We start from the raw sequence: 11,859 nt of genomic DNA, 5'->3' as shown, positions 1-11,859 counted from the left end.
AATGAACAACATCAACAATGGTAATAATAATAATCACAAGGAGGCTACAACAACAAGGGCAACAAAAAAGGGGAAAATGGCCTCCAGGAGCAGTGGATTATTGGTGCAGGCACCAAGCCCAGCAATAACCCAGGAGGAAAAAAAAAAAAAAAAGACTAGAGTTTAAGAGGACCACCACCACTGGGCAGGGGTAGATAGCATAATGGTTATGCAAACAGACTCTCATGCCTGAGGCTCCAGGACCACCACCACCACTACATGGAGCACCATGAAAAAGGGAAAGCTTCAAAAGCAGTGGATCAGTGCTCTGATATCCCCCCATTTTTTTTTTTTCAAAATACTTTAAGATTTCATCTTTCTTTTTAAAAATTTTCTTAAATTGTCTTTATTTATTCGATAGAGACAGCCAGAAATCAAGCCAGAAGGTAGTGATGAAAAGGGAGTGAGACAAGGAGACACCTGCAACACAGCTTCACAACTCAGGAAGCTTTCCCTCTGTAGGTAGAGACTGGAGGCTCAAACCTGGATCCTTGTGCAACGTAGCATGTGTGCTTAATCAGGTTTGCCACCACCCAGCCCCTAAAAATACTTTAATTTTTTATCTTTATTTTAATCCGAGAGGAAGATACAGAGAGAAAGACCAAAACATTTCTCAGCTCAGCTCTGGTTTATAGTGGTATTGGGGATTGAACCTGGGACCCGAGAACCACAGGCCTGAAAGGCTTTTGCATAACCGTGATGCCATCTCCCCAGCCCTCTCTCTGTTTCTATCTGTGATTGAAAGAAAAAGAAAAATAGGGAGTCGGGTGGTAGCACAGCGAGTTAAGCACAGGTGGCGCAAAGCACAAGGATCCCAGTTCAAGCCCCCGGCTCCCCACCTGCAGGGGAGTCGCTTCACAAGCAGTGAAGCAGGTCTGCAGGTGTCTATCTTTCTCTCCCTGTCGTCTTCCCCTCCTCTCTTCATTTCTCTCTGTCCTATCCAACAACAACGACATCAACAACAACAACAATAACTACAACAAGGGCAACAAAAGGGAATAAATAAATATTTAAAAAAAAAGAAAAAGAAAAATATAGTTCAGTGAAGTGCACAGACCAGGATCTCAGTTCAAGCCCCCAGTTCCTCACCTGTGTGTGTGTGTGTGTGTGGGGGGGGTAATCGATTCACAAGTAGTGAAGCAGGTCTGCAGGTGTCTATCTTTGTCTCATATCCTCTCTCAATTTCTCTCTGTCCTATCCAACAATAGGAGCAGCAGCAACAAAAGGGAAAAAAAATGGCCTCTAGGAGCAGTGGATTTGTAGTGCAGGCACCAAGGCCCAGAAACAAACCTTGAGGCAAAAATAATAATTATATATATATGGAGATATCAGGTGGCTGGCTGGTGGTACATGGCTTCTTTGTCTAAGATCATTGGATTATTCCTCACTAAGGTATAAAGATCATAAAATAAGGACTGAGAAGGGCCAGGCAGTGGCGTACCTGTTTAAGCACACCCGTTATAGTGTGAAAGGACCTGGATTCAAGCCCCTGGTCCTCACCTGCAGGTGGAAAGCTTTAGGAGTGGCGAGGTAGAGCTGTAGGTTTCTTTTTTTCTCTCTTCCTCTCCGCTCTCAATTTCTCTCTGTCTCTAGCCAATAATATGATATAATATAATATAATATAATATAATATAATATAATATAATCACTTCCTGGGTGATTGTTTTTTATTATTATTTTTTAAAATATTTATTTTATTTATTTATTCCCTTTTGTTGCCCTTGTTTTATTGTTGTAGTTATTATTGTTGTTGGATAGGACAGAGAGAAATGGAGAGAGGAGGGGAAGACAGAGAGGAGGAGAGAAAGATAGACACCTGCAGACCTGCTTCACCGCCTCTGAAGCGACTCCCCTGCAGGTGGGGAGCCGGGGTTCGAACCGGTATCCTTATGCCGGTCCTTGTGCTTTGCGCTACCTGCGCTTAACCCGCTGCGCTACAGCCCGGCTCCCTTTTATTATTATTTTTATTTTTTATATTTTTGCCTCCAGGGTTATTGCTGGGGCTCAGTGCATACACTATGAATCCACTGCTCCTGGAGGCTACTTTTTAAAAAATTATTTATTTATTCATTCCCTTTTGTTGCCTTTGTTGTTTTATTGTTGTAGTTTCTGATGTCATAGTTGTTGGATAGGACAGAGAGAAATGGAGAGCAGGGGAAGACAGAGAGGAGGAGAGAAAGATAGACACTTGCAAACCTGCTTCCTTGCTTGTAGGGAACCAGGGCCTCAATGAAGGCTACTTTTTTTTTTTTTGCCTCCAGGGTTATTGCTGGGGCTAAATGCCTGCATCATGAATCCACTGCTCCTGGAGGCCATTTTCCCCCCTTTTGTTGCCCTTGTTGTTGTGGCCTTGTTGTGGTTATTATTGTTGTTTATTGTTGGATAGGACAGAGAAATGGAGAGAGGAGGGGAAGACAGAGGGGGAGAGAAAGATAAGACACCTGTAGACCTGCTTCACCACTTGTGACGCAACTCCCCTGCAGGTGGGGAGCCTGGGGCTATAACCAGGAGCCTTAAGGCAGTCCTTGTACTTCAAGCCACCTGCACTTAACCCGCTGCACTTTAGTCTGACTCCCTTATTTTACTTTTATTGCCACCAGGGTTATTGTTGAGGTTCAGAGCCAGAACTACAAATCCACTGCTTTTGTTGGCCTTTTTTTGTTTTGTTTTGTTTCTATTTTGTTTGAAAGGACAGAGTAATTGACAGGTGAGAAGGGGAGATAGAGAGGAAGATGGGGGTGGGGGGGAGAGCACAGTGGCAAAAGGGCTTAAGCTCACATGGACCAGTGCAAGAATGCTAGTTTGCGTCCATGGCTCCCCACCTGCAAAGGGGGTCACTTCACAAGAGGTGAATTTGGTCTGCAGGTGTCCATCTTTCTCTTCTCTCCCATCCCAATTTCTCTCTCTTCTATCCAAAAGAGAGATAGAGAAGGAATCAGGCGGTGGTGCAGAGAGTTAAGCGCATATGGCGCAAAGCACAAGGATCAGCCTAAGGATCCCATTTGGAGCCCCTGGCTCCCCACCTGAGGGGAGTTGTTGCTTCACAAGCAGAAAAGCAGGTCTGCAGGTGTCTTTTTTTCTCTCCCCTCTCTGTCTCCCTTCCTTCCTCTCTCCATTTCTCTCTGTCCTATCCAACAATGAGGACATCAAGAACAATAAAACAAGGACAACAAAAGGGAATAAATGAATGAAAACAAAAAGAGAGAGAGATGGCATCTCTTTTAAATATTTATGTATTGGATAGATAGAGAAAGCCAGAAATCAAAAGAGAAAGGGGAGATAGGGAGGGAGACAGAGACACCTGAAACAGTGCTTTACCACTCACAAAACTTTCCTCTTTCAGGTGAGGGCTGGGGGCTCAATCCCAGGTACTTGTGCATTGTAACATGTGCACTCAACTAAGTGAGAAACCACCCAGTCTCCTATCTCTCTCTCTCTCTATATATATATATCCAATAAATGAATCAGGAAAAAGGAAAAAGACACCTGCAGACCCTTTTTTTTTTCTTCCTCTAGCTGGGGCTTGGGGTCTGCACTATGAATCCATTGCTCCTGGAGGCTTTTTTTCCCTTTTGTTGCCCATCGTTATTATTGCTGTCGTTGTTGTTGGGTAGGACAGAGAGAAATGGATAGAGGAGGGGAAGATAAAGAAGGGGAGAGAAAGATAGACAACTGCAAACCTGCTTCACTGCTTGTGAAGTGAACCTCCTTCAGTGGGAAGCTGCGGGCTCCAACCAGGATCCTTACGTTGGTCTTTGTGCTTTGCACCATGTACGTTTAACCCGCTTCACTACTGCCTGGGCCCCCCCTGCAAACCTCTTTACTGCTTGTGAAGCACCCTCCCTACAGGTGGGGTTACCAGCTGAAACATGAGTCTTTGTGTATCATGATGTGTTCTACCACCTGGACCCCAATATAGTATTTTTTGATTGCAGTATATTATTCCATGGAATAAAAATGTTTTTTAATTGTACATTCCCCCTGAATTAAAAAGCTATACACTGTGGGACTGGGAAGTTATGCAAAAGTTTCATGCCTCAGCTCTGAGGTCCCAGGTTCAATAACCAGTACCACCATAAACCAGAGCTGAGCAGTGTGCTCTGGTTTTACTCTGTCTCTCTTTTTTTTTAATTATTTATTCCCTTTTGTTGCCCTTGTTGTTTTACTGTTGTAGTTATTATTGATGCTGTTGTTGTTGGATAGGACAGAGAGAAATGGAGAGAGGAGAGGAAGACAGAGAGGGGGAGAGAAAGACACCTGCAGACCTGCTTCACCGCCTGTGAAGTGACTCCCCTGCAGGTGGGGAGCCGAGGCTTGAACCGGGATCCGTACGCTGCTTGAGCTTTGCGCCACCTGCGCTTAACCCACTGCACTACCGCCTGACTCCATCTCTCTCATTAAAATATTGAAAACAAACTACACTGTGTATTTCCATAGTGGCATGCTGGAATATAAGGTAAAATAGCTCCCTTGGATAGAGGGCTGCTTTACTATCACAAGACACCAGGTTTGAGCCTGGTTCAAAACAATTTTAACAAGACAATTTAGCATTAAAGTAGGAATCTAAATTTTTACTTGGAGCGGGGGTAGATAGCATAATGGTTATGCAAACAGACTCTCATTCTTGACGCTCCATAGTCCCAAGTTCAATTCCCAGTACCACCATAAGCCTAGCTGAGCAGTGATCTGGTAAAAAAAATTAAAAAAAAAAAATTGCTGCAGGGCCAGGCAGTGGTGCACTGGATTAAGTGTACACATTTGCGTGGGAAGGACACAGGTTCTAGCCCCTGGTGCCCATCCATATGGGGAAAGCTTCAGGAAAGGTGAAGCCAGGCTCAAGGTGTTTGTCTGTCCCCCCCACCTCAATTTGTCTCTATCCAATATTAAATACACACACACACATATATGAAAATTTAGTCGGGCTGGGAAGATAGTATAATGGTTATGCAAAATGACTTTCCTTCTGAAGCACTTAAGTTTAATACCTAGCACCACCATAAATGAGATTGGGCATGTTCACAGTAGTATGGTCATAGACAATACCACCATAAATCAGATTTGAGCAGTGTTCTGTTAAAAACAGTACAATATGGGAGTTGGGCAGTAGCACAGTGGGTTAAGTGCAGGTGGTGCCTCAAGTGCAAGGAATGGCGTAAAGATCCAGGTTTGAGCCCCTGGCTCCCCCCTGCAGGAGAGTCGCTTCACAAGTGGTGAAGCAGGTCTGCAGGTGTCTTTCTCTCCCCGTCTTCCCCTCCTCTCTCCATTTCTCTCTGTCCTATCCAACAAGGACATCAATAACAACAATAATAACTACAACAGTAAAACAAGGGCAACAAAAGGGAATACATATATTTTTTAAAAATCTTAAAAAGTACAAGACAACTAAGCATTAAACCAGAAACAGTTGAGGGTGCTAGGGATGGTGGCGTACTGGGTTAAGTGCATGTATTACTATGCACAAGGACTCAGGTTCAAGCCCTTGGTCCCTACCTGCAGGTGCCAAGTATCTCTGCCTCTTTCCCTGCTTCCCCCCCCTCAATTTCTATTCTATCAAATAATGTTCTTAAAAAAATTTTTTTTTTAAGTAGAAAATTTAGGGAGCCACGTAGTGGTGCACCTGATTAAGCTGATACATTACATACAGTATGCAAAGAACTGCATTCAAGCCCCTGGTCCCTACCTGAAGAGGAAAAGCTGTAAGAGTGTGAAGCAGGACTGCAGGTATCTCTCTCACTATCTCCGCCTTCCTTCTCAACTTCGGTTTCTATCCAATATTAATATATATATAGATAGATAGATATAGATAGATATATGTATATGTATCCTCCAGGGTTATCGGTGGGGCTCAGTGCCTGCACTACAAATCCACTGCTTCCGGAGGCTATTTTTCCCCTTTTGTTGCCATTATTATTGCTGTCATTGTTGTTAGATAGAAGAGAAATCAAGAGAGAAGATAGAGGGGGAGAGAAAGACACAACACCTGCAAACCTGCTTCACCACTTGTGAAACTACCCCCTGCAGATGGGGAGCAGGGGCTCAAACCAGGATCCTTAAGCCGGCTTTGCACCATATCCGCTTAACATACTGTGCTACTGCCAGCCTGGCCCCCTAGAAGTTTTAGTGTGGGAGGGAGACAGCATAATGGTTATGTAAAAAGTTTTTTTTAAATATTTATTTTATTTATTTATTCCCTTTTGTTGCCCTTTTTATTGTTGTAGTTATTATTGTTGTTGTTGTTGTTGGATAGGACAGAGAGAAATGGAGAGAGGAGGGGAAGACAGAGAGGAGGAGAGAAAGATAGACACCTGCAGACCTGCTTCACCGCCTGTGAAGCGACTCCCCTGCAGGTGGGGAGCCGGGGCTCAAACCGGGATCCTTATGCCAGTCCTTGTGCTTTGCGCCACCTGCGCTTAACCCACTGTGCTACAGCCCGACTCCCGGTTATGTAAAAAGTTTTTCATGCTTGAAGTTCCAAGATGCCAGGTTCAATCCCCAGCACCACCGTAAACCAAGGCTCAGCACTGCTCTGGTCTCTCTCTTTCACTCTCTCTCTCTGTGTCTTTCTCTCATTAACATAAATAAAATATTTTGGGAGTCGGGCGGTAGCACAGTGGGTTAAGCACACATGGCACAAAGCACAAGTACCAGTGTAAGGATCCCACCTGCAGGGGAGTCCCTTCATAGGAGGTGAAGGTCTGCAAGTGTCTTTCTCTTCCCCTATCATCCCCACCCCTCTCGATTTCTCTGTCCTGTCCAACGTTAATAACAATTACAACAATAAAAAAAAAAAAAAGAAAAAAACAAGGGCACCAACAGGGTAAATTTTAAAAAAAATTTAAGAGACAAAAAAGAAAAAAGAAAACTTGGGAGTTGGGCAATAGTGCACCGGGTTAAGTGCACAAGGCACAAAACACAAGGACCAGCCTAAGGATCCTGGTTCGAGCCCCCAGCTCTCCACCAGGAAGTCTCTTCACAAGTGGTGAAGCAGGTCTGCAGATGTCTTTCTCTCCCCCTCTGTCTTTCCTTCCTCTCCATTTCTCTCTGTCCAATGACATCAATTACAACAACAGTGAAAAACAAGGGCAACAAAAGGATATAAATGAAAGGAAACAAAGTTGGGCTGGGGAGAGAGCATAATGCATTTGGAAACACTCTTGTGCCCGAGGTCTCAAGTTCAATCCCCAAGCATATTGAGGAGTCAGAATTGAGCAGTGCTCTGAGAAAAAAAAAAAGTTATGCAAAATGATTCTCATGCCTACTGGTCCAGGAGGTAGTGTAATGGATTCTCAACCATGAGGTTCCAAGTTCAATCCCTGGAAGCACATGTACCAGAGTGATATCTGGTTCTTTCTTATGAATACTTAAAGAAAAAAAAATCATGCCTGAGGCAACGAAGGTCCTAGGTTCAATCCCAGCACCATCATACACCAGAAATGAGCAGCGCTCTGGCAATTAAAAGAAAAAGAAAATGACTTAAACTGCAAGATAATTTACTTAAGATTGTTTCCTCATGTGCACAACCCAGGTTGGAGTCTGGGCATTGTCACACTTAAGAAACTTCAGTACTGTTCTTTCTTGCTCTAACTGGAAAAAGTTGAAGTGGTATGGCTCAGTGAATGAAGTGGTAATGGCTCAGCTTTTATTTTACTAGAGCACTGCTCTGCTCTGGCTTATCTGTGCTATGAGGAATGGAACGTGGGACTTTGGAACCTCAGGTATGAGAGTTTTTGCATAACCAGTTATCTTCCCCATGCCAAAAATGATTTTTTTTAAATACTTCTTTTTCCGTTATTTTTATTTATTGGAGAGACAGGGAAACTGAGGGGGAGATAGGGAGAGAGACAGAGACACCACACTCTTGCTTCACCACTTGTCAAATATCCCCCCTTGAGGTGGGGACCAGTAGCTTGAATCCAGGTCCCTGTGCACTGTGCTGCGTGCACTTAACCAGGTGCCCCCTCCCATTTAGTCTATATTTAAGATTACAGGTAAGGTTTATATGAGACAGAAACCAGAACACTTTGTTACATGTGGTGAGTGACTGAAATAGGAACCTTATTCCAGCCATTTCTGTAGTGTTTTTTTGTTTTTGATGTCATCTGTGTTGGACAGGACAGAGAGAAATGGAGAGAGGAGGGGAAGACAGAGAGGGGTAGAGAAAGATAAGACACTTGGGGGTCGGGCGGTGGCGCAGTGGGTTAAGCGCATGTGGCGCAAAGCACAGGGACCGGCGTAGGAATCCCGGTTCAAGCCCCCGGCTCCCCACCTGCAGGGGAGTCGCTTCACAGGCGGTGAAGCAGGTCTGCAGGCGTCTATCTTTCTCTCTCCTTCTCTGTCTTTCCCCTCCTCTCTCCATTTCTCTCTGTCCTATCCAACAATGAATTGCGTCAACAAAGGCAATAATAATAATAACCACAACGAAGCTACAAGGGCAACAAAGGGGGGAAAAAATGGTCTCCAGGAGCGGTGGATTCATGGTGCAGGCACCGAGCCCAGCAATAACCCTGGAGGAAAAAAAAAAAAAAGACACCTGCAGACCTGCTTCACTGCCTGTGAAGTGACTCCCCTGCAGGTGGGGAGCTGGCTCAAACCAAGATGTTTACACAGGTCATTGTTCTTCCCTTGTGCTTCCCGCTGCTCTGCCTGACTCTTTAAAGATTTTATTTCTATTGGAGTATTACACCAAAGTAAAAGACTCTGGGGTGGGTGGGTGGGTGGGGAGAATACAGGTCCATGAAAAATGATGAATGAAATAGTGGGGGTTGTATTGCTAAATGGGAATCTGGGGAATGTTATGCATGTAAAAAAAAAAAAAAAAGAAGTAGAAACGCAAAGCAGAAATTGACTGAGTTTGGAGTATGGCACCAAAGTAAGAAAGCAGAAGTATACTAGAGTTTGCAGTGAGTACCTCCCTAATACTTCCTCTCCACTTTTCCAAGCTTTGGGTCCATGATTGCTCAACAATTTGTTTGGCTTTGTATGTTAACTCTCTTTTCAGTCACCAGGTTCCAGGTGTCATCAGGATGCCGGCCAGACTTCCCTGGATTGAAGACACCACCAATGTGTCCTGGAGCTCAGCTTCCCCAGAGACCCATCCTACTAGGGAAAGAGAGAGGCAGACTGGGAGTATGGACCGACCAGTCAACGCCCATGTTCAGCGAGGAAGCAATTACAGAAGCCAGACCTTCTACCTTCTGCAACCCTCAATGACCCTGGGTCCATGCTCCCAGAGAGATAGAGAATGGGAAAGCTATCGGGGGAGGGGGTGGGATATGGAGATTGGGCGGTGGGAATTGTGTGTACTCCTCCTACCCTATGGTTTTGTTAATCCTTTCTTAAATAAAAAAAAAAAAAAAAAAAGATGGTGAATCTGAAAAAAAAAAAAAGATTTTCTTTATTTAGCCTCCAGGGTTATTGCTGGGGCTTGCTCCCAGAGGCCTCCCTTTTCTTTTGTTGCCCTTGTTGTTCTATCCTTGTTTTGGTTATCATTGTCGTTATTGTTATTGAATAGGACAGAGAGAAAGAGAGAGAAATTATTGAATAGGACAGAGAGAAAGAGATGGGGAGAAAGACAGACACCTGCAGACCTGCTTCACCACCTGTGTGTGAAGTAACTCCCCTGCAGGTGGGGAGCCTGGGGCTTGCACTGGGATCCTTATGCAGGTCCCTGCGCTTTGTGCCACCTGCGCTTAACCCACTGTACTACCACCCAACCCCCAAATATTTTATTAATGAGAAAGATAAGAAAGAACCAGACATCACTCTGGTACATGTGCTGCTGGGGATTGAACTCAGGACCTCATGCTTGAGACTGATACTTTATCCACGGCACCACCTCCCAGACGTTACCAAAAATTTTTTTAAAGTGAACCTGGCGCTCAAACCAGGATTCTTACACTGGTCCTTGTGCTTTGCGCAGGTGCGCTTAACCTGCTATGCTACAGCCAGACTACCACCAAATATATATTTAAATATTTGTTCCCCTTGTTTTATTGTTGTTGTTGAACAGGACAAAGAAATGGAGAAAGACACCTGCAGACCTGCTTCACCGCCTGTGAAGCAACTTCCCTGCAGGTGGGGGTTCGAACTGTGATCCTCCAGGGGGTCCTTGAGCTTCGTGCCATGTGCACTTAACCCTCTATGCTACCACCAGACTCCCTCCCCAAAAATATTTTAATAAGAGAGACTAGAGCACTGCACAAGTCTGGCTCATGGTGTTTCTAAGAATGGAACCTGAGAACCTCAGGTTCATTAAAGTTTTTGCAGAACCATTATGCTTTCTCCCCAGAAACCAAAATTTTATTTTTTCCTCCAGTGTTATTGCTAGGGCTTGGTGCTGGCACTATGAATCCACTGCTCTTGGAGGCCATTTTTCCCATTTTATTAGAAACTGAGGAGCTGAAACCCAGATTCTTGTGTGTATTCTTGCACTTAGTGCTCAGTCACCCACACCAAATAAATTTAATAGTTCAGCACAAACTTATATAGACCTGATACCCCAGGTTTAATCCCCAGTACCACCATAAACCAGAGCTGATTAGTGCAGGGGTATATGGGCAGGGGTAGATAGCATAATGGTCATGCAAAAAGACTCATGCCTGAAGCTCTGAAGTCCCAGGTTCAATCCCCTGCACAACCATAAGCCAGAGATGACAGTAAAAAAAAAAGGGGGGGGGGCCGGGTGGTGGCGCACCTGGTTGAGCACACACATTACAATGTGCAAGGACCCAGGGTTGGTTGAGCCTGTCCCCACCTGCATGGGAAAAGCTTCACTAGTGGTGAAGCAGGGGTGCAGGTGTCTGTCTCTCACCCTCTCTAACCCTTTCCTCTGATTGCTGACTTGTCTCTATCCAATAAAGATAAAAAAAAAAAAAAGAAACATTTGAGTCAGTTCGTGGCTTAGGCATCAGTATTATGCACAAGGACCTGGGTTTCGAGCTACTGGTCTCCCCCTGCAGGTCCCCACCTTTTCCTGCCTATCAAAGGGGAAAAAAAAAAATCCCCATCTGCAGGGCTGTCTTTTCACAGGCGGCGAAGCAGGTCTGCAGGTGTCTCTCTCCCCCCCGGCCCCCGTTTTCCCCATCTCTCTGTCCTATCTAAGAAAGACATCAGTAATAACTACAACAATAATAAAAAACAAGGGCAACAAAAGGGAAAATCTATATATTTTTTTAAAAATGAAAATAACGGGAACAGAAGCTCAGGAAGTGGCAGTGTGTTGTATTCCCAAATATATTAAGTTCCAAGTTTGATCCCTGGCATGCAAGTGCCAAAGCTGATACTCTGGTTATCTATACACCATTAATCCAATTAAAATTTTAAGATGGAAAAGAGCTATTTCCTACCTTCCAAATTCCTGTAGTCTTTGTGTATCATTGCACTTTCCCTGTGTTATTTAGTGTACAGTCCCTCAGTGTTAGCTTGTGAGTGTCCTGAGGATAGCAATTACCATCAACAAGATTAGCTTGTATTCTCAGCATATCAACACTGCCATGCAACACAGCTCCTTAATGTCTGATATAAAGAGGTGATGACAAGGGGCTGGGTGGTGGCACATCTAATTAAACATAGGTTTTATAATGTGCAAGGACTCAGATTAGACTCCCTGGCCCCCACCTGCAGGGGGAAGCTTCATGCGTTGTAAAGCAGTGTTGCAGGTGTCTCCGTCTCTATCACCCTCCTTCTCGATTCCTGGCTGTCTCTATCCAATAAATAAGGATAATTAAAAATAATAAAAGTGATAGGAAGCATTTTTATGCTATTACCAATATGAAAAAACTGAAAGGAACAAAAACTGCCAAAATGCAGAGGCTTCAATGA

Source organism: Erinaceus europaeus, chromosome 7 (genome assembly GCF_950295315.1).
Source record: "Erinaceus europaeus chromosome 7, mEriEur2.1, whole genome shotgun sequence".
Classification (NCBI taxonomy): Eukaryota; Metazoa; Chordata; class Mammalia; order Eulipotyphla; family Erinaceidae; genus Erinaceus; species Erinaceus europaeus.
This window is presented reverse-complemented; position numbering follows the sequence as displayed.